This window comes from Miscanthus floridulus, chromosome 16 (assembly GCF_019320115.1).
Source record: "Miscanthus floridulus cultivar M001 chromosome 16, ASM1932011v1, whole genome shotgun sequence".
Classification (NCBI taxonomy): Eukaryota; Viridiplantae; Streptophyta; class Magnoliopsida; order Poales; family Poaceae; genus Miscanthus; species Miscanthus floridulus.
Genome location: NC_089595.1, coordinates 70,846,005 through 70,869,468, shown reverse-complemented (window position 1 = coordinate 70,869,468; position 23,464 = coordinate 70,846,005).

The window sequence follows — 23,464 nt, the reverse complement described above, 5'->3', positions numbered from 1 at the left end:
GCACTACCGCATTCCCCAAAATAGTGGGAGTTAGTTATGATCTATATGACTCTCTCTGTATAAGATATGGATACATATCACTTATATACCATGACCAGAAACAAATAATCAATATAGACCATGATCATGATACATAAGTTGCCTTTTATAAATCATTTTCATGCACAATATGAAAAATTTCAACTCTTTTGCCTATATACTGGTTTATCAAATAGAGGCATGCTAAAATTCAAACCACGTTCTGAGAATCAAGTATATTTAGCTCACTATGCAAAGCACAAAACCTTGACTCGTCGAGGGACTTTGTGAAGATATCGGCTAGTTGCTTTTTGGTGTTCACATGGTGAATTTCGATATCTCCTTTGGTTTCAAGGTCTCTCAAGAAATGATGATGGAAGTCTATGTGCTTGGTTCTAGAGTGGCTTATGAGATTGTTTGCAAGCTTAATGGCACTCTCATTGTCACATAATAATGGGATTTTGGTAAAATGACATCTGAAATCATGAAGAGTTTGCCTCATCCAAAGTAGTTGAGCACAACATGCACTGGCCGCAATGTACTCGGCCTCGGTAGTGGAAAAGGCTACATAATTTTACTTTTTAGAACTCCAAGACACTAGGGATCATCCAAGGAATTGGCATGTCCCCAAAGTGTTTTTTCGATCTACTTTGCAATCGAGGTAATCGGAATCCGAATACTCAAGTAGATCAAACTTAGAGCCCTTAGGATACCACAAACCAAGGTTTGGAGTGTGTACTAAATATCTCAAGATTCTCTTAACGGCCACCAAGTGACACTCTTTCGGGTTAGCTTAAAATCTAGCACACATGCACACACTAAGCATAATATCGGGCCTAGATGCACACAAATAAAGTAGAGAGCTGATCATGGAACGATATACCTTGGTATCCATGACTTTCCCTTCAATGTTGAGATCAAGATGTCCATTGGTTGGCATGGGGGTTTGAAAGGTCCTAATGGCTAGAGGGGGGTGAATAGCCTATTAAAAAAATTCTACAACAACACTTGGCAAACCAGTTAGACAAATATGAGGCGAAGCGAGTGTTGCGCTAGTCTACTAAAAATGCAAGCCACCTACCACAATTCTAGTTTATATAGTCTCTATCCACATAATGGTTATGTCACTACACTAAGTTAGTGTGCTCTCAAAGGCTAACTAAAGAGCCACACTAACCAAACTAACAAGCTCTCATGACTAGCTACACTAAAGAGCTTGACAACTAGTTTGCGGTAATGTAAAGAGAGAGAGCAAGATGGTTATACCACTGAGTCGAGGAATGAAGCAATCAATCACAAGAATGAATACCAATGAAGACCAATCACCTCGAAATCAAATGATGACATAATGACTTTTTACCGAGGTTCACTTACTTGCCGGCAAGCTAGTCCTCGTTGTGGCGATTCACTCACTTAGAGGTTCACGCGCTAATTGGCATCACACGCAAAACCCTTAATAGGGTGCTGCACAACCAACACAAGATGAGGATCACCCAAGACACGAGCAATTTACTAAAGTACCTTTTGACTCTCTACCGAGGAAAGGTCAAGAACCCCTCACAATCACCACGATTAGCGACGAAGACAATTACCAACCTCCACTCGACGATCTTCGCTGCTCCAAGCCGTTTAGGTGGCAACAACCACCAAGAGTAACAAGCGAATTCCACAGCGAAACATGAACACCAATGCCTCTAAATGCAAACACTCAAGCAATGCACTTGGATTCACTCCCAATATCACAAAGATGATGAATCAATGATGAAGTTGAGTGAGAGGGCTTTGGCTAAGCTCACTAGGTTGCTATTTCAATGCAAATGTCCAAGGGGCTAAGCTAAAGCTGGCCAAACGATATTTATAGACATCCCCAAACAATAGAGCCATTGGCTCAATTATTGGGCTGACTGCGGGATGACCGAACGCGCCGGTCGTGTGCACCGGATGCGGGAGACGTAGTGTCCGGTCGAGTCCAGAGAGCCCCTAGAGCTGCTTTGGGCCGACCGGACGCGTCCGGTCACACCAGACCGAATGCGGGAGACGTAGCATCCGGTCGAGACCAGAGAGCTCCTAGAACCACTCTGGGCCGACCGAACACGTCCGGTCACATCGGACCAGATGCTCCTAGCGTCTGATCAATTTTGCGCTAAAAACTCGAGACTTGCTGGTTCACACTGGACCACCGGCCGTGTTTGGTGTAGCGACCGGATGCTTCTGGTTGCTCTCTGCAATCCTGCTTTAGGCTATATCACTTTGACCTGACACTGAACAGTAACTCGTTATTGTCCGGTCACTCCATTGAGCTAGAGTCCGGTCACCTCGATAACTCTACCCATGCCTGGCCAGAATATCGGACGTGTCCGGTATCGATATCGAATGCATCAGGTCACGTCAGGAACACTGCCGCCTGAGACAGTACCGGACACGTTCGGTATGTATGTCGGACGTGTCCAGTCACCCCATGACCAGCGTAATCAACTCCTTTTCAACTCTATCTTCTTTACCCTTGCTCAAATGTGCCAACCACCAAGTGTATCACCTTGTGCACATGTGTTAGCATATTTTCACAAATGTTTTCAAGGGTGTTAACACTCCACTAGATCCTAAATGCATATGCAATGAGTTAGAACATCGAGTGGCACTTTGATAACTGCATTTTGATATGAGTTCCACCCCTCTTAATAGTACGGCCATCGATCCTCAATGTGATCACACTCGCTAAGTGTCTCGATCACTAAACCGAAACACTCCTATCAATTTCACCTTTGCCTTGAGGTTTTTGTTTTTCTCTTACTTCTTTTCCAAGTCCAAGCACTTGATCATCACCATGGCATCACCACCATCAAGTCATGATCTTCATTTGCTTCACCACTTGGAGTAGTGCTACCTATCTCATAATCACTTTGATAAACAAGGTTAACACTTAGGGTTTCATCAATTCACCAAAACCAAACTAGAGCTTTCAATCTCCCCCTTTTTGGTAATTGATGACAACCCTTACACAAAGATATGAATTGAAATTAAATTGAATCCATGTTGCTTGCCCAAGCATATTTACCATGTGTAAAAGGATATGGATAAGTTTCATGAATCCCAAATGGTAGCAATTGCTCACACTACATATGTGCTAAGAGTTTGGATTGTAGCTTGCACATATGCTTAGATAGGAAATATAGGAGACAATGTCTACCTATTTACACCAAAAATTGGGAAGGAGAATGTGGAAACTCAAAGCATCCAAGATTGATTCATCAAGGAATAGATTGCATAAGGATCGACATCAGCTAATTTAGATGCGGTACTAGGATCGGCTCTCTTCGGATGACATCAGCAGATAACGCCAATGAGCTATGGTTGGCGTTGGGAAAGACATGTCAAACTCTACAAAAAGAGAAAGATTAGGGTCCAAGTTATCTTAAATTAGGAATGTTTTCTCTTAATACCAAAAGTTGTAATGAATCGTACTTAAGTAGGATTCATGCTTAGGTTCCGGGTATAAATATCAGACCCCGGCTATTGTAAAGAGACATCCAATCAATCAATACCAATAACTTTTTTTGGCTTTACGCCAACCCTTAGGAGTAGGAGTAGTGTAGATCTCGGTGAGTTCTTCAATAAGCAGGGCTACATCGGTCCTGCCAACCTTCGGCTTGTCTGTAAGTACCATCATGGCTTATACTTTTGTTTCTAAGGCTACATCAGTTAAGTTTGATCTCCACTGTGAGCTCTAGTATAAGCTAGTTATCGACTCTTATCTAGTTTAAGTATGGCTGCATCGGTTAAGTTCGACCTCCACTGCTTGAATTAGATTAAGGTCAAGTTATCGGCTCTACCTAAGGGTGGCGTCCTTCGGGTAGATTCATTAAGTTACCAATCTTGCTGATGTTCTTATTGTCATTAGTTTCTGCAATATCAACCTGCTCGATCGAGATCGATCTAGATCGGCCTCACATCCTTTTAATCCATTGTTTATTATGTTACATTGCGATGGTTCTTACTTTAAATGATGGATTATGTTTCATCAGTTGTTCTACTTCGATCTTGGTCGTGCATAGTACGCAGTCAAGGCATGCCTAATCTTGAGAAGGTTTACTAGCTAGTTGAATCTAGTCCATAGCTCGCTATTATGGATGTATCGATTTGGTCAACCTCCACTATTTATACTTTAAATCGGAGGATGCTAGCTGGTAGATTTGCTTTCGACCAGGCAAGACGCTGGCTGTTTGATATGCCCACATCGGCTAAATAGTCGATCGCCTGTGCTTTAACGCCTATAGTGTGTCTCCATGATTATGTTAAATGTGAATAGATCTGTTTATTTTAAAGGGTTGATTTGTTGTCTTTATCATGACTGTCATCGATCCGATCGAACCCCACTATTAAGGATAACAGGTTAGGTCTGATGAGTTTATAGATCTATCCATATTAAATAGTCGATTGTTCACATGTTGTAGTCCCTTTTCTACCTGAATTGGCTATTTTAGCCGATTCGTTTGTGCTTTCACACATATAGCATGTCTTTTAGAAAAACTATCAATATATAAACGATTTTATGGATTCTTTGGTTTTAGTTTGTTATTATCATCATAGCTGCCATCGATCCAATCGAACCTTACTATTGATGGTAACAGATTAGATTTAGAGCGTTTATAGTTCCATTTGTACTAAATAGTCGATTTGTTCGCATGTTATATCCTTTCTCGCTATGTTCATCAGCTCAATGCTTTACACTAGTTATATCCACCTAGCTGATGATTTTACTTATATCTACGTGTATTGTACTTGTCATCATAAAATCAATCGCAACCCATGAGCTTTACAGAGCTTAATAGCTGATTTCTTTATGTATCGGCTATTTAGTCGATTTTTTCATCTGGCTACCCCCGAAGTCGCACACTTGGAACTGTCTAGGCAAAAATCAGCATGTTCCACCTTAAATTACTGATAAACTTTCTCTCCTTGTCAATTGCAGGTCAAATTGACTAGCACGCCTTTGGGAATTCACAGGATCGGCTAGCCTTGCGTTGAAGCCAAGTGGATCTCCAACCTTGCTCCATGAAGCAGATCCTTCTGGCTTGCTGTGTACCAGGCGCAGCGTCACATTTTTGCACCGACACACATTCTGGCATGCCCAGTGGGATCCCACAATTGTCATGGCAACTCACAATAATAGTGACATCCTTATGGTGCCTTATGAAGACCTACCTAGTGAGGATAAAGATGTCATCAGTAAAGCTATAGAAGAATTTCAGAACAAGTGTTTATTATCCTACACCAAAACATGCGACAATAAAATTGTTCAGAAATATCCACTACCAAGAGTTTTATTGCATGGGTAGTCAGATACAGACGAAGCTGAGGATAGGCGTTTCTTCATAGAGGCTATAAACATATCTGTTCATGATGCCATATTGAACCATAATACAATTTTCTTGAACACATTCCACAACACCATGAAAGAGGTGTTTCATGGATATCCAATTGATCAAGTTGGACTGGTTTACTACAATATTCCACATCCATTGATTCAGAGGACTAATCAAGCCGGTACTAGCCATCAAGAAGCAGCACCAGCTGGTAATGATGATGTCCAGGTAGTTCAGAGCTCATCTGAGCAAGTTCAGGGTGCTACTACTAATCAGATGCAGTATAATCCTGGATCATTAGTGCAACATGTGTAATAACCGATGGGGCAAGTTCAGAATCAAATGGTTAATTTTGGCACAGCAGGCCAGATACCGTCGTCAGCTCAAAAAATAGTGCCATCAGTTCAAAGGATTTGTAGAGATACAGATCCTAGCATTTACATCTATAGACTTCAAGCAGCAAACCAGCAAAGGACCCAACAGATAGAGATTCCATAAAGGTATCATTATGGCACAAATCACAATACTCTTCATATGATTCCAAATCCAGGGTATCAAAGTACTTAGAATTTTAATTCGCAGATGGGTCAATAATTGCAGAGAAATCCAGATTCAAGTGCTGATGAGTTATTGCTCAGAGTGACCGAGATGATGATGAATCAGTTCGGTTTGAAGCCAAAAGGGCAAACCTTCTCGTACAAATGCCCATATCCAAAGTGGTATGATTTGGTCGCTCCTCCTACAAATTAAAGGCTCCCAGAGTTTGCTAAGTTCACTGGTCAGGATAGCACAAGCACAATAGAACATGTCAGTCGATATCTTACACAGTTGGGCGAAGCATCCATTGAGGAGGCTCATCGAGTTCATTTCTTCTCCTCGTCCCTATCGAGACCAGCCTTCACTTGGTTTTCATCGTTGCCAGTTAATTCTATTGCCAATTGGGCTGACCTACAGAAAAAGTTTTATACATATTTTTATACTGGCATAGGGGAAAAGAAAATTACCGATTTGACGACCATAAGGTAGAGAACTAATGAATCGGGCACCGAGTTTCTTTAGAGATTCTGAAAGACTAGAAATTTGTGCTTCTCATTGAATCTAACTGATGATCAGCTAGCTGCTTTGGCCATTTAAGGAATGTTGCCAACGTGGAGAGAGAAGCTGCTTGGGCAAGAGTTTGACAATTTAGGTCAGTTGGCTCAACGAGTGGCAGCACTCAATAGCCAATTCTAGAGTATGCGTAGAGATACCTGATTCCAAAAGAGTGCCGCAATTGCCGAAGCCTGTAATCCATATTCAGTTGATGATGGCAATGAGTACGAAGAAGAAGAGATTGCTGTGGCTAAATGGAATTGGGGTAAAAAGACAGTAATGGTGCCAAATCCTTAGGGAAAAGAAGTTGAAGAAAGCTATGATTTCAACGTCACAAAATCGGACAAGCTCTTTGATTTCTTGCTTGAGAAGGGACAGATCAAGTTGCCCACCAATCATGTTGTGTTGCCTGCTGATCAGTTGAAGAATAAGAAGTTCTGCAAGTTTCATAACGCTATTTCTCATTCCACTAATGAGTACAGAATTTTTTGATAACATATACAAAGGGCTATTCAACAAGGAAGGCTCAAATTCGATACACCTCGGAAGATGAAAGTCGATGATAATCCTTTCCCAAGAGATCAGAATATGGTTGATGCTAAGTTGCTCAAAGGAAAGACTAAGGCAAGAGAAACTAAAATAGTCGATCCCTAGATGCAAATATCGGTTGATGAATATAGAGAGATTGGAAGGCGTCGTGACCAACAAAAGAGCTAATATGAACAGGGAGAGACGTCAAGGGATGGGGCAATAAGGCCTTATGTCACATCTCAAATTTTGTTGACCAAATGGCAACGACAGAAGGAGAAGGATTATTAGCGCTGGCTAGAAGAGAAAGAATACCAGCATTAATAGAAGAAAGAGAGGTATGAAAGAAAATAAGCTGAATCACATTGGAATTGTCCTTTCTTTAGACATTGTTGGAATGAAGGTTTGAAATTGCCTACCTTGCCCGGAGTGCAGTGAGAAATATTGGGAGTTTAGGCAATCTCAAGCCAACCGCCGATCTATCCATGCTCGAGATTTATATCATCATAATAATATAGATCGACGCTTAAAAAATATAAGTGTCCATGATCGGCTTGGGAAGCGAGTTTTTTAATCAAAATTGGGCTGATCATGGAGAAGAAGATAATGAAGAAGAATATGTTTGATAGGAAGGGCAATGGTGTCTAGGAGGTTTGACAAAAAGCCAAAAAAGAAGGGTGCATTGCCTAAGGAACAGAGAGCCAGAACAGGCTTAGGCATCTGGTAGACCTTAAGTGTGGTGTGCTAAACAAACAGTCGATAGGGGTCAACCATCGGCTAAAATTCAAATGGCTTTTCTGTTGCCGTCAGAATTTAGGGCTCTAGCAGATCAAGAAGTCTATTTAGATTTCGATGAATTGGAGTATGAGGAGATAGTTGCCAAGTTGACAGTAGTATAACAAGCTATATTTGATAAGGTAGTCAAGCATCGACACTTAAAGGCTTTATATGTAAAATGTTTTGTTGATGGGAAGCCGATGATCAAGATGTTGGTAGATGGAGGTGCTTTTATCAATCTTATGCCTTACACCACTTTTCATAAACTTGACAAGGGACCAAGAGATGTGATTGAGACCGACATGATGCTTAAGGATTTTGGGGGTAATGCATCTAAGACCAGGGGGCAATGAACGTTGAATTGACAATCGGAAGTAAAACTTTGCTCACCACATTCTTCATCGTTGATGGAAAAGGGTCATGCCGTTTAGTCCTTGGTTGTGATTGGATTCATGCAAACTATTATGTACCATCGACCATGCATCAATGCTTGATTCAGTGGCTTGGAGACGATGTTGAGCTGGTTCATGCTGATGATTCTGTAAGTATCGCAATAGCCGATCCAGTATATTGGGAACTGGAAGACTTCAAGTGTTTTTCTAGCAAACTATGGGAAGGAGGCTTCATTAAGATCAATGATGAAAGCCAACAACTGATCCAAGCAATCAGCTTTGAGAATTTATTTTAATGGATAATCCAATAGATGGTACAGATGGTAAACTAGGACATGGCTTTATGTCGCCCATTGAATTAGAAGAGATAGATATTAGTTCTAGAGATAGGCCTAGGCTGACATATGTAAGTGCTAAGTTGAATCCTGAGTATAAGCAAGAGTTGGTGGATTTATTAAAGGAATTTAAAGATTGTTTTGCTTAAGAATACTATGAGATGCCTGGTCTAGACCAATCGATTGTTGAACATCGGTTGTCAATTAAACCTAGATATTGGCCATTTAAACAAGCTCCGAGGAGATTCAACCCAAATGTTCTTGATGATATCAAAAAGGAGACTAAAAGATTACTAGAAGCGAAATTTATCTGACCGTGCCGATATGCGAAGTGGATATCGAATGTTGTTCCTGTGTATAAGAAGAATGGGAAGTTAAGAGTTTGCATTGATTTTAGAGATCTAAACAAGGCTACACCCATGGATGGTTATCCGATGCCGATAGTTGATATGTTGGTAGATGCAGCAGCTGGGCACAAGGTTATTAGTTTCATGGACGACAATGCAGGATATAACCAAATTTTTATGGCTAAGGACGATGTAGCAAAAATAGCTTTTAGATGCCCTAGCGTAATCAACTTATTTGAATGGGTTGTGATGACCTTTGGTTTGAAGAATGCTAGTGCAACTTATCAGAGGGCGATGAATTATATTTTTCATAAGTTGATCGGCAGGATTGTTGAAATCTATATTGACGATGTGATGGTAAAATCTAAGGGGTACAAGGAACATCTAGCTGATTTGCGGGAGACTTTGGAGTGCACAAGAAAACATGGTCTAAAGATGAATCCCAATAAGTGTGCCTTTGGAGTATCAGCTAGACATTTTTTGGGTTTTATGGTCCACGAGAGAGGAATCAAAATTGGTCAAAAAAGTATAAAAACAATTGATGAAGCAGTGGCTCCGACTACTAAAACAGAGTTACAATCTTTTCTTAGTAAGATTAATTTTATCAGGAGGTTTATTTTAAATTTGTCGAAAAAGGTTCTGCCATTTTCTCTCTTGTTGAAGTTAAAAAATAATCAAGAATTTAAGTGGGGTGACATACAACAAAAGGCGTTTGAGGAGATAAAAGAATACATGAAATGTCCACCCGTGCTGGTCCCTCCTCAGTAAGGTAAGCCTTTCAAGTTGTACATATCAGCCGATGACCAAATGATTGGATCGGCCTTAATGCAAGAGTTTGAAGGAATAGAATGAGTTGTTTTCTATCTAAGTAGAAGACTTTTGGATCCAGAAATGAGATATTCTCCTATTAAAAAGTTATGCTTGTGCTTATATTTCTCTTGCACTAAGTTGCGACATTACTTGCTATCGACTGAGTGTACAGTTGTTTCCAAGGCTAATGTGATCAAGCACATGCTATCGATGCCGATGTTAAATGGGAGAATGAGGAAGTGGATTCTTACGTTGTCAGAATTTGACTTGAGGTATGAATTAGCTAAAGCAGTCAAAGGGCAATTAATAGCTGATTTTGTCACCCAGCATCATAAGCCAAGTGTTGGCTATGTAGAGCCGGTACCTTGGACATTATTCTTTCATGGATCATCATGCAAGCAAGGTGGTGGCATGGGTATTGTTATTATTTCACCTCGGGGGGGGGGGGGCAAGTTTTGAGTTTGCTTTTCCAACTGAACCAATGATTACTAATAACCAAGCAGAATATGAAGCTATTCTTAAGGGGCTTCAACTTCTTCATGAAGTAAAGGCTGAGGCAATTGAAGTATTTGGAGATTCATAGTTAATTATTAATCAGTTGATCGACCTATATGAATGTAAAGAAGATACTCTGAGGGGTTACTATAATGAGTGCCAAAGGTTACTCAAGGAATTTTCTCATGTTTCTCTTCAGCATATTCTGAGAGCACAGAATCAAGAGGCTAATCATTTAGCTCAAAGTGTGTCAGGTTATCGACTGTTTCAAGAGGTCTTAAGTAGTGAGACCTCGAATAATGATTGGAGAGTTGAAATAGCCGATTACCTTAAAAATCCATCATAGAAGGTTACTAGGAAACTAAGGTATAAATTGACTAAGTATGTTTTGCTAGATGATCAGCTATATTACAAGACAGATGATGGGGTGTTGCTTAAATGCTTAATTCAAGAAGAGGCTAAAGTGTTGATGGGTGAAGTGCATGAAGGGATATGTGGAGATCATCAATCCTCTTATAAGATGAAGTGGATTATTCACAAGACTGTATATTTCTGGCCAACAATACTAGAAGATTGTTTTGAATATTATAAGGGGTGCTAGGATTGTCAATGTTTTGGTAATATTCAAAAATTGCCCGCATCGGTTATGAATCCAATAATCAAACCTTGGTCATTTCGAGGTTGGGGAATTGATCTAATTGGACAAATTTTTCTGCCTCCAAGTAAAGGACATAAGTTTATATTGGTAGCAACAGATTATTTCACTAAGTGGGTTGAGGCAATTCCTTTGAAGACAGTAACCTCAAAGAGCATGGTAGATTTTGTCAAGGAGCATATTGTGTATCATTTTAGGATGCCTCAAACTATCACTACTGATTAGGGGGACAATATTTACATCAGAAGAATTCAGAGATTTTGCTACTAGTATATGAATTAAGTTATTAAATTCTTCTCCTTACTATGCTCAGGCTAATGGCCAAGCAGAGGTATCCAATCAAATTATGATTAAGCTGATCAAGAAGAAGATGAAAGAGCAGCCAAGGAAGTGGCATTCAACGCTTAATGGGTCATTATGGGCATATAGGATGGCTTGTCATGGATCGATTAAAGTGTCACCTTATGACCTTGTGTATGGTCATAATGCAGTCCTTCCCTGGGAGATTCAAACTGGATCAAGGCGCGTCACGCTGCAAAATGATTTGTCAGCCAAAGTTTACAAGAATCTTATGATGGATGACCTAGAAGACTTAAGTTGCCATCGACTGCGTGCTCTTGAGAATATCAAAGCCAATAAGCTAAGGATTGCAAAGTATTACAATAAGAAGGTCAAGAGCAAACAATTTTCTGAAGGAGACTTGGTCTGGAAGGTAAAATTACCGATTGGGTCAAGAGACAACAAGTTCGGCAAGTGGTCACCTAATTGAGAAGGACCTTATCAAATTAAACATTGTGCACCTAGCAATGCTTATATTTTAGAAACACTAGGAGGAGAAGAGGAGTTTGACAGAGCAATCAATGGAAAATACCTAAAGAAATATTATCCTAGCATTTTGATTAATACTTGATAGCCGAGTTGTTCAATCATCGTCTCTAACAGCTGATACCAGAAGGGTATCGCCTCTAGTTCAAAAAATAGACCCGAAGGAGTAAAAGCCAATATGATATGTATCGCCTACAGAGCAAAAACAAGCACAAACAAATTGGTACATGGAACATGAGTATAGGGCAAAAGAGAAGTCACTTAAAACGAAGAGATTGTTTGCTAACTTCTCCTATTACAAACTAAAGGCCAGGGAACACTTTGTTCACTATGTCTTTGGCCTAGGAAGCGAGGGCTACAGAGTTAGCGGCATTAAAAAAGTCCTTGACCAGGCGCTCATGGTCCTTAGGGTGTTTGGTGGCTGGGAAACCATGGGGAAGAAGTCAAAGCTCGTGGCCAGAACGAGCTTGTGCAACAGCCAATGCCACGGTAGCACCAAGATGAACACTGTGAAGGGCAACCTCTCTGACGCAGTTTGGGATGTCGTATAGTCAAACCACCGGCACGGCACCCCTGGCGTTGAGGAATCCTACCGCATACTCTACAGCTGATCGAAGGCTTTCCAACTGGGCCGATAGGTCTAGAAAGATTTGAGGGAGGGATAATCAGGATCTTGAAGACAAAACTAAGAAAAATAGAAATTGTGGTGGACATCTCACCCATGATTCTAGCCTTGGCCTCGGCCAGCCTCACTTGAGTGGAGTCGGCCCTATGTTCCGAGATGGTGAGAGTGTCCTACAGCGTGTTCAGATGAAGGTCCATTCTCCCAAGATCATGGGTTGCATCCTCTTGATGATGAAGACACTGGTGTGGTGGCATAGACTCGTTAGGAGTCTCTTCAGCAGACCTCTTGCTGTTCTCCATGCCTTCAAGCCTATTGAAAAGCAAAATCATGCCAAAGACACAGAAGGTTTGGGATGAAGCAAGTTATTTTTTGATCCATGGCCATGGCCCGTGTATATAGCCCAGGAGGTGAGAAGATAGGCTTCGTCGGGGTTATGGAATTAAAATCAGTAATGGAAATAGATCAGCACTCTGAAAATTTAGGGGACAGATCATGGAAAACAACAGATTTGGACTTATTGCTTTCCATAATTACAAGATACCGTGAGATTGATACAAAAGTTAACCGACAATCAACCCACTAAGACTCCTTTGAATTGAAGGGAGTTCAGATCCCCACAAGGCCAAAGGTCATCATGGACCGAGTCATATCAGCCCGTAGATAGAAGTGGCATCAGGGGAGAGAAAAGGTCGCCTGCTAAAAAAAGATGCCCATATATCCAACCGATTTCTCGGTGGCTAGGAAACCGTGGGAAAGAAGTCTATGGTTTCCCCGATGAGCATTTGATAGAGTGAACAAGGGAAAGGTGTCCATACACTTTAACCCTTGCAAACACAACAACAGCTCTACGATCATGGTGAGAAAACTCAGGTGATGTCACAAGAATTCTTCTAACCGCAATAGCTAATTTTGTTGCTCGACAAGGCGCTGAAATGAGCGACACAATCACCCTATGCATAAGAATTCTTCTAACCGCTCAAGACCCTCATAGCAAAAAATTAGACCATGGAGGTTCTGGCAGAGCCAAAGGCACTTGAGGAGGTGAGTAGAAGAGAAATATAACTGAGTTGTTGGGTTGTTCTCGCCAGAGTCAGACATACATTTATAGTCGATCTAGAAGAATAAATCCAAGCGTCCGTGAAGCAATAATATTCTCATAAAACTTTTGAGGTATGGGCTCATGAGCGGGTAAGGATGTTGGTGAAGGTAAAGGATAGTAGGCCCAGATCAAGATTCTCTACCCGTGACTGCGGACCCAATGGAGGTACAGATGTGGTAATTTTGGAATAAAATTATTTTTATTCCAAAATTGGGGGGCATGTGTTTACATCAAAATTTGGGAAGAAGAACGTGGGAACTCAAAGCTTCTAAGATTGAGTCATCAAGGAATCGATTGCATAAGGATCAACATCAGCTGATTTAGATGCGGCACTGGGATCGACTCTGTTCGGACGACATCAACAAATAACGCCAATGAGCTACGGTTGGCGTCGGGAAAGACATGTTGGACTCTACAAAAGGAAAAGATTAGGGTCCAAGTTATCTTAAATTAGGAATGTTTTCTCTTAATACCAAAAGTTATAATGAATCCTACTTAAGTAGGATTCGTGCTTAGGTTCTGAGTATAAATATCAGACCCCGACTATTGTAAAGAGACATCCAATCAATCAATAGCAATTTCTTTTTTCGGCTTTACACCAACCCTTAGGAGTAGGAGTAGTGTAGATCTCGATGAGTTCTTCAACAAGCAGGGCTGCATCGGTCTGGCCGACCTTTGACTTGTCTATAAGTACCATCATGGCTTATACTTTGGTTTGTAAGCCTGCATCGATTAAGTTCGACCTCCACTATGAGCTCTAGTATAAGCTAATTATCGACTCTTATCTAGTTCAAGTATGACTGCATCGGTTAAGTTCGACCTCCACTACTCGAATTAGATTAAGGTCAAGTTATCGGCTCTACCTAAGGGTGGCGTCCTTTGGGTAGATTCATTAAGTTATCGATCTTGCTGATGTTCTTATTGTCATTAGTTTCAGCAATATCAACCTACCCAATCGAGATCGATCTAGATCGGCCTCACATCCTTTTAATCCATCGTTTATTATGTTACATTGCGACGGTTCTTACTTTAAACAATGGATTATGTTTCATCGGCTGTTCTGCTTCGATCTTGGTCGTACATAGTACACGGTCAAGGCATGTCTGATCTTGAGAAGGTTTACTAGATAGTTGAATCTGATCCATAGCTCGCTATTATGGATGTATCAATCTAATCGACCCCCACTGTTAGTACTTTAGATCAGAGGATGCTAGCTAGTAGATTTGCTTTCGACTAGGCATGACCCTGGCTGTTTGCTATGCCCACATCGGCTAAAGCCAATCGTTTGTGCTCTAACGCCTACAGTGTGTCTCTATGATTCTATTAAATGTGAATAGATCTGCTTATTTTAAAGGGTTGATTTGTTGTCTTTATCACGGCTGCCATCGATCTGGTCAAACCCCACTATTAAGGATAACATGTTAGGTCTGATGAGTTTATAGATCTATCCATGTTAAATAGTCGATTGTTCACGTGTTGTAGTCTCTTTTCTACCTGAATCAGCTATTTTAGCCGATTCGTTTGTGCTTTCACACATATAGCATGTCTTTCAGAAAACCTGTCAATATATAAACAATTTTTTGGATTCTTTGGTTTTAATTTCTTATTATTATCATAGCTACCATCGATCTGATCGAACCTCACTGTTGATGGTAATAGATTAGATTCAGGGCGTTTGTAGATCTATTTGTACTAAACAGTCGATTTGTTCGCATGTTATATCCTTTCTCTCAAGGTTCATCAGCTCAATGCTTTACACTAGTTATATCCACCTAGCTGATGATTTTACTTATATCTACGTGCATTGTACTTGTCATCATAAAATCAATTGCAACCCATGAGCTTTATAGTCCTTAACAATTGTTTTCTTCACGTATCGGTTGTTTAGTCAATTTTCCCGTCTAGCTGCTCCTGAAGCAGCACACTTGGAACTGTCTGGGTAAAAAACGGCATGTTCCACCTTAAATTACTGATAAACTTTCTCTCATTGTCAATTGTAGGTCAAATTGACTGGCACATCTTCGGAAATTCACAGGATCGGCTAGCCCTGCGTTGAAGTCAAGCGGATCTCTAGCCTTGCTCCATCAAGCAGATCCTTCTGGCTTGCTGTGTGCTAGACGCAGCAACACGTTTTTGTGCCGACACTACCAAATGATGCTAAGGTATAAAAGATGGACCTTTGAAGCATGATACCAATCGGAGTGCACCAATATATCATCCTTAGCACCATGAGTAACTAGACATACACAAAAACTAGAATACCCTATGAGATCAACATTAGAAGCAAAGGTCTAGTTTTCATAATATGAGCATGAGTCTAGTTACTTAACCTATGCATGCTAGTTTTTTATTTCATCATTCAAACCTACAACTAGCATACACCACACAAGCATGAATATTGAGATTTAAAACTTGTGCCATGCAAGCAAACATATGAAATATACATTCAAATGCATCAATCAAGTTTATGAGCTTGCACCCCTACTTGTGTGCTTAAAATTTTAATTGATCACCTTCCTTTGTCATACCTCTCCTCCTATGTCAATTTCTCCCCCTTTGTTATCTTCTCACTATCTTTGTACACTATCTCTCCCCCTTTGTCATCATTGACCACAAAGGTTCAAAATGTAGATAGGTTGAGATTATCAATGTCAATCAATGGGGTGAGGATTATTTTCCAAAATTTGGTTCAATCTAGAATACTTGCCAAAGATATTTGACCGGGTTTGATCCAAGGACAAGCTTCTTCACACCTCCAAGTAAGGGTTATCTTATACCATGTTGAGTTAAACACTTATAGCTCATTTTCTAGATCAAACACTAGGTTTACAAGCCCACAAACATGTCATATGCTACTACTAGACCAAATTAAGCATAGAAGCAATAGTGGTACCATACAAACATCAAAATCATTTGATTTTCTTGAATGAGCCTATCAAATGTGAAAGATGACTAGATGCACTAAACATGTTGTTAGTAAGAATGTATGCCATGCCAATCAACTTTTACCTTAGATTGCTCGAAGGAGAGGCATGTCATATAAGTGGGGAGTGCATCAACACATATTTGAGAAATCCAATATGTTCAACTCATTCCTTAGCTTGCAAAACCTTTTCTCATCTAATGGCTTGGTGAATATATCAGCAAGTTGATCTTCGGTGCCTACACTCTCAATGCAAATGTCTCCTTTTTGTTGGTGATCTCTTTGAAATGGTGGCGGACATCAATGTGCTTTGTTCTTGCATATTAAAACGGATTGTTGGTTAACTTGATTCCACTCTCATTGTCGCATAGCAATGGAACTTTCTTGAACTTGATTCCAAAGTCATTCGAGGTGGCCTTCATTCATAGTATTTGTGCACAACAACTACCGGTGGATATGTATTTGGCTTTGACGGTTGATAATGCAACACTATTTTGCTTCTTTGATGACCATGAAACAAGTGATCTTCTCAACAATTGACATGTGCCCAAGGTGCTCTTCCTTTCAATCTTGCATCCTACATAATCTGAGTCGGAGTAACCAACTAGCTCAAACTTTGGTTCTTTAGAATACCACAAACCAACATTTTGTGTATGCTTCAAGTACCTCAATATTTTCTTTGTAGCCTTCAAATGACTTTCTCTTGGTGAGGCTTGAAATCTTGCACACGTGCATACACTAAACATGACATCCAGCCTTTATGCGGTCACATAGAGTAGGCTTCCAATCATAGACCGATACAATTTTTGATCCACCATATTTCCACTTGCATCACTATCCAAGTTGTCATTTGTTCCCATTGGTGTACTAATGGCTTTGCTATCACTCATGCCAAACTTCTTGAGCATGTCTTTGATGTACTTGCCTTGACTCATAAATTTACCATTCTTCAATTGCTTGATTTGAAGACCAAGGAAGTGTGACATCCGGCCTAGTTTGGAATTTGGCCCATAGTGGCCCATATGCAAGTTAATGAGATATTGTGAAGAGTTTAGTCCCACCTTGGTTGTTAAAGGTGGGATAGACCAACATATAAGGCTTCTAGAGTCCATCCCACCATTCCTGGGTTAATCCTTTTACGCGAAGCGAGGATGAAAGCGTAAGTGGGATGGTGGTAGGTGTGGTTCGCTCAGCGTGCAGAGTGGATCTAAGCCGTTTAGACTCCGGGGCGTTACAAATGGTATCAGAGACAACCTTCATGGCCACGGGCACATGTGGGCTAGGGCGCGGACATGGGGTTCATTGCGCATGTAGGCCCTGCGGGGTGCATGGCATGGCACATGTACCGGCACTGGACGTACAGTTGTGTGTGCTAAGAGGGAACATTCCTGGTCATCGTTTGCCCGGTTGTGGGTGTGTTGGGCTGATGAGGACGTCGGTTCCTTTGAGGGGGGTGTATGTGACATCCGGCCTAGTTTGGAATTTGGCCCATAGTGGCCCATATGCAAGTTAATGAGATATTGTGGAGAGTTTAGTCCCACCTTGGTTGTTAAAGGTGGGATAGACCAACATATAAGGCTTCTAGAGTCCATCCCATCATTCCCGGGTTAATCCTTTTACGCGAAGCGAGGACGAAAGCGTAAGTGGCATGGTGGTAGGTGTGGTTCGCTCAGCGTGCAGAGTGGATCTGAGCTGTTTGGACTCTAGGGCGTTACAGGAAGTAACTTAACTCTCCAATCATGGACATTTTAGACTCATTAGCCATCATCTTTCCAAACTCCTCACAAAAGTCTTGATTGGTTGATCCAAATATGATGTCATCAACATAGATTTGCAACATAAATAAGTCTTTGCTAATCTTCTTGGTGAAAAGAGTGGTGTCAACCTTGCCCATCATGAACCATTTAGAGAGTAGGAAGTCCCTCAATCTCTTATACCATGCTCTAGGTGCTTGCTTCAAGCCATACAATGCCTTCTTCAACTTGTACACATGGTTGAGCTTCTTGTCATCTTCAAAACTAGGAGGTTGCTCAATATATACTTCTTCATTGATGTAACCATTGAGAAATGCACTCTTAATATCCATTTGATAGAGCTTGATGTTGTGGGCACAAGCATAGGCTAATAAGATTCTAATTGCTTCTAATTTAGCAACCAGGGCATATGTTTCTCCAAAGTCAAGACCTTCAACTTGTGTATATCTTTGTGCTACCAATCTTGCTTTGTTTCTTACTACTATCCCATCTTGATCTTGCTTGTTTCTAAAGACCCATTTGGTTCCAATCACATTATGTCCCTTTGGTCTCTCTACCAATTCCCATACTTGATTTCTCATGAAGTTATTCAATTCTTCATGCATAGCATTCACCCAATCAACATCCTTCAATGCTTTATCTATGTTCTTTGGTTCAATGGATGACACAAATGAGAAATGCTCACAAAATAAGACTAATCTTGATCTAGTTAGCACACCTCTTGAAATATCACCAATGATAGTGTCTAATGGATAATCCCTTGCAATATTGGTTGGTTGGAGTATTGGAACTTGATTGCTTGCACTTGCTTGATCTTGTTCATAATCATCAGAGCCACTTATACTAGCTTGATTTGTATCATCATGCACATTTGAGTTAGAGAGCACTCGCACTTGATCATCTTCATCATCATTCATTTGCCTAGGCCTCAATTCACCAACATACATTTTCTTCATGGCATTTGAAAGTTAAATGCCTCTAACATCTTCTAAGTTCTCATTCTCTTCTTGTGAACCCTTGGTTTCATCAAATTCAACATCATGAACTTCCTCAAGAGTACCACTATCCAAATTCCAAAGTCTATATGCTTTGCTAGTAGTTGAGTATCCAAGTAGGAATCCTTCATCATATTTCTTGTTAAACTTGCCCAATCTAGTGTATTTCTTCAAGATATAGCATTTGCAACCAAAGACCTAAAAATATGCAATGTTGGGCTTTCTACCATTCAAGATCTCATATGGTGTCTCTTCTTTCAATGGGTGACAATATAGGCAGTTGCTACAATAGCAAGCCATGTTGATAGCTTCGGCCGAAAAAGATTGACTCACATTGTACTCACTAAGCATAGACCTTGCCATATCAATGAGTGTTCTATTCTTCCTCTCAACAAGGCTATTTGATTGTGGAGTGTACTTGGTCAAGAATTGATGTCTAATTCCAAATTCATCATACAACTCATCCATTCTAGTGTTCTTGAACTCGCTACCATTGTCACTTCCATCACCACAAGTTTGTACCTTAGTGGCCTTAGCCATGAAGCATGATGGAGTGTCAAAGAGAGAAGGCTTCTCATTGATAGCAATGCTTGCAAGTGCCTTCTTCTTGGTGGTCTTATCATCATCACTATCATCATCATCATCACTTGAGGAAGCATCACTATCCCAAGTGACCACATATGAACCACCCTTCTTCTTCATGAAGGTCATTTTGTCCTTCTTCTCTTTCTTTTCCTTCTTGCCCTTCTTCTTGTTCTTCTTGTTGTCATCATTGTCACTATTATAGGGGCATTGAGCAACAAGATGATCTTTGCTTCCGCAATTGAAGCACCTTCTCGACTCTTCCTTGTTCTTGGATGAAGACATCTTTCTTCTAGCATGATAGCCCTTCTTCATCATGAACTTGCCAAATCTCTTAACAAAGAGAGCCATCTTCTCACCATCCATCTCATGAAAGCTAAAGTCTTCATCTTCACTTGATGATTCTTGCTTTGCCTTGCCCTTAGATGATGTGGTCTTGAATGCCACACTCTTCTTCTTCTCATCTTTCTTCTCCTTATTTTCTTCCTTCTCATCATCATCTCTATATGTATCATCGGTCATTATATCTCCCAATACTTGGTTTGGTGTCATGGTGTCCAAACCACTCCTCACTAGAATAGTGACCAATGTGCCAAATCTATAGGGTAAGCATCTCAAGAACTTATGGGAGAAGTCCTTATCCTTCACCTCTTCTCTAAGTGCTTTGAGATCATTGACAAGCACTTAAAGCCTATGGAACATCTCTAACACACTCTCATCCTCCTTCATCTTTGTAAGGAAAATGGACCCTAGGCCCATTTACTTTGGATTTTGGTGTTTGATGACTAACACAACCAAATTGGACTAATGAATTTGCAAGTGTTATGTTTTGTAGTTCAATAGGGTGCAAGACGTGACTTGGACAAAGGTGACATGATGATCCGATGATCAACACCATAAGCAAGACCTTAGGAGCACAAGAAAAGACACAAGATATCAAGCAAAGTCCAAGCACGAAGATAGAAACTAAGCCGGACACAAGATCGCGAAGAAATGAGCTCACAGAGGGCACAGGACGCTGCATAGGATGCTGAGTGCCAGAGTCCGGTCAACATCAGTAAGGTTCTAGAGAGCTGTTTTCGTGACCAGACGCGTCCGGTCAGTACTGACAGGACGCTGGTCAGAGTCCGGTCAGTAGCAGAAAAGCGGGATTTCATCCCCAACGGCTACTTTCTCAGTGGGGCTTATAAATAGACCCCCAACCAGCCATTTGGTGGGTGTGGATCGGAGGAAACATACCAAGGGTGTTGATACACCATTTTAGTGATCTCCACATGCATAGTGCTTAGTGTTTTATTAGGTGATTAGCATAAGTGCTTTGCGAAGTGCTTAGGTTGATTAGACCATTGCTTATGCGCTTGCTCTAGGTTTATGCCTAGTGTTTAGTGAGGTTTGCATACCTCTTGCCACCACATGTTTGCGAGCACAAGTGTTGTACATCAGAGGGGCTTGAAGTCTTGCGAGATCACACCAACCGCGTTTGTGGTGTGGCCGCCACCATGTACCGGAGGGAACAAGGCCCGCGGCGTTTCGGCCGGAAGCTTGATAGTGAAGACAGCGGGAAGCATCCCAGAGAGGCTTGCCGAGAGGCACATCAGAGACCCACTTGCGCGTGGGGAAGGCCCGAGGCTATTCATGGAGGTACCCGACTAGCTACACTAAAGAACAAAGTTAGTGTGCTCTCAAAGGCTAACTAAAGAGCCACACTAACCAAACTAACAAGCTCTCATGACTAGCTACACTAAAGAGTTTGACAACTAGTTTGTGGTAATGTAAAGAGAGAGAGCAAGACGGTTATACCGCCGAGTCAAGGAATAAAACAATCAATCACAAGAATGAATACCAATGAAGACCAATCACCTCATAATCAAATGATGATATAATGATTTTTTACCGAGGTTCACTTACTTGCCGACAAGCTAGTCCTCGTTGTGGTGATTCACCCACTTGGAGGTTCACGCGCTAATTGGCATCACATGCTAAACCCTCAATAGGGTGCCGCATAACCAACACAAGATGAGGATCACCCAAGCCACGAGCAATTTACTAGAGTACCTTTTGGCTCTCCACCGGAGAAAGGTCAAGAACCCCTCACAATCACCATGATTGGAGATGGAGACATTCACCAACCTCTGCTCGACGATCTTCGCTGCTCCAAGCCATCTAGGTGGCGGCAACCACCAAGAGTAACAAGCGAAATCCGCAGCGAAACATGAACATCAAGTGCCTCTAGATGCAAACACTCAAGCAATGCACTTGGATTCACTCCCAATATCACAAAGATGATGAATCAATGATGGAGATGAGTGGGAGGGCTTTGGCTAAGCTCACTAGGTTGCTATTTCAATGCAAATGTCCAAGGGGCTAAGCTAAAGCTGGCCAAACGATATTTATAGACAACCCCAAACAATAGAGCCGTTGGCTCAATTATTGGGCTGACTACGGGACGACCGGACGCGCCGGTCGTGTGCACCGGACGTGGGAGATGCATCGTCCAGTCGAGTCTAGAGAGCTCCTAGAGCTACTCTAGGCTAACCGGACACGTCTGGTCACACCAGACCGAACGCAGGAGATGCAGCGTTCGGTCGAGACCAGAGAGCTCCTAGAGTCGCTCTGGGCCGACTAGATGCGTCCGGTCACATCAGACTAGATGCTCCCAGTGTTCGATCAATTTTGCACTAAAAACTCGAGACTTGCTGGTTCACCCCAGACCACCAGACGTGTTCGGTGTAGCAATGGGACGCTTCTGGTCGCTCTCTACAATCCTACTTCAGGCTATATCACTTTGACCTAACGCTAAACCGTAACTTGTCATCGTCTGGTCACTCGACTGAGCCAGAGTCGGGTCACCTTGGCAACTCTACCCATGCCTGGCCAGAATACCGGATGCGTCCGGTATCGATATCAGACGCGTCTGGTCACGTCAGGAACACTGCCACCTGAGACAGTACCGGACGCGTTCGGTATGTATGTCGGACGCGTCCGGTCACCCCATGACCAACACAATCAACTCCTTTTCAACTCTATCTTCTTTACCCTTGCTCAAATGTGCCAACCACCAAGTGTATCACCTTGTACACATGTGTTAGCATATTTTCACAAATGTTTTCAAGGGTGTTAGCACTCCACTAGATCCTAAATGCATATGTAATGAGTTAGAACATCTAGTGGCACTTTGATAACAATATTTCAATACGAGTTTCACCCCTCTTAATAGTACGGCTATCGATCTTAAATGTGATCACACTCGCTAAGTGTCTTGATCACTAAACTGAAACACTCCTATCAATTTCACCTTTGTCTTGAGCTTTTTGTTTTTCTCTTACTTCTTTTCCAAGTCCAAGCACTTGATCATCACCATGGCATCACCATTATCAAGTCATGGTCGTCATTTGCTTCACTACTTGGAGTAGTGCTACCTATCTCATAATCACATTGATAAACTAGGTTAGCACTTAGGGTTTCATCAATTCACCAAAACCAAACTAGAGCTTTTAGGGTTTTGATAGGCTTGGCATTCACCATGTCAGACTTCTTGAGCATATCATGGGTGTACTTTATTTGACTAATAAAAGTTCCATCCTTCACTTGCTTGATTTGAAATCTGAGGAAGAACTTCAACTCACCCATCATGGACATCTCAAATCTCTTCGTCATGATCCTACTAAATTCTTCACAAAAAAGTATGATTAGTACTACCAAATATTATGTCATCAACATATATTTGGCACAAAATATATCTTTACCAACTTTGTGAGTGAAAAGGGTAGGGTCGGCTTTGCCTATTTCAAAGCCTTGTTTAAGAAAGAATTCCTTAAGGCATTCATACCATGCTCTTGGTGCTTGCTT